At 36.3% G+C, this 955-nt stretch overlaps 1 long non-coding RNA gene across 1 annotated transcript in view; it reads right to left on the reverse strand.

Moving 5' to 3' along the window:
* Positions 1-19: 19 nt before the first annotated feature.
* Positions 20-955, reverse strand: part of LOC101849722 — a 91,239-nt gene continuing 90,303 nt past the window's right edge. The window contains exon 3 of the long non-coding RNA XR_220894.3: positions 20-213. This is a non-coding gene — a long non-coding RNA (uncharacterized LOC101849722). The remainder of the gene's footprint in view (positions 214-955) is intronic.

The following is a 955-nucleotide window of genomic DNA, read 5'->3' on the forward strand; positions in this document are numbered from 1 at the left end:
CGCGTGTGTGTGTGTGTGTGTGTGTGTGTGTGTGTGTGTGTGTGTGTGTGTGAGTGAGTGTTGGTCAAGTTCCTGGCCTCTGACCCTTACACTATTGTAAATATTCACATTGCTCATGGTACTCACCAAAACACGAAGGCGTTCTCAGACACCAAGCTCGAACAGACTGAGGTATTCTGCTTTCCTGGGCTCAAATTGCTGTGTAAGAAAAACCTGGAAGAAAAAAAAAAATATGTTAAGGATATGGCACAATAAAAGTCAATTCCACAAAATTGTGAGATCGCCAGCGAGACATAGCCTACTACCACAAACCCTATTTATCTTAGAAACAAATGATTCCAAGACACACCTCTTCTACAACAACAACATTTTTTTTTTTGAAAAAAAAGGAAAAAAGAAAAAGAAACAGCCACAAGAGAACAGATACCCTTCCCCACCCCACAGAAAAAACAACAAACAAACAAATGAACAAATGAACAAACAAACCAACAAACAAAAACAAAACATAGAAAAAAACCTTGCCCAGGGCACTTTCCAACTACACAAATATCAAACGCTCTTGAAATTGTCTTGAACAATTCAAGACGAAAATCTGTCTTGATTCCAAAAGATCTCAGGAAAAACCCAGAACACACAATTTTTTAAAAAAAGAAGAAAAGCTAGACTCAATAGATAGGCTGTTTAAACGGATAAAAATGTATAACTATGTGTACAGTCATAATCATGTGTTTAAATGAGGCCAATTTTTCTAAAATTCAACTGCAGGCTGTTTGTCAAGTCTAAAACAAAATTTATATACAATATATATATCATATATCATCATTTGATTACGTCCCTTGTAACGACCGACTATTGGATGGAAGATGAGAAATCAAAAGAAGACCTGATATATCAAACTGTAACCTATCTGACAGAGAACTGTTGATAAAAAACTTTTTTTTTGGGGGGGGGGGGC

This window comes from Aplysia californica, unplaced genomic scaffold (genome assembly GCF_000002075.1).
Source record: "Aplysia californica isolate F4 #8 unplaced genomic scaffold, AplCal3.0 scaffold00567, whole genome shotgun sequence".
NCBI classification, from domain to species: Eukaryota; Metazoa; Mollusca; class Gastropoda; order Aplysiida; family Aplysiidae; genus Aplysia; species Aplysia californica.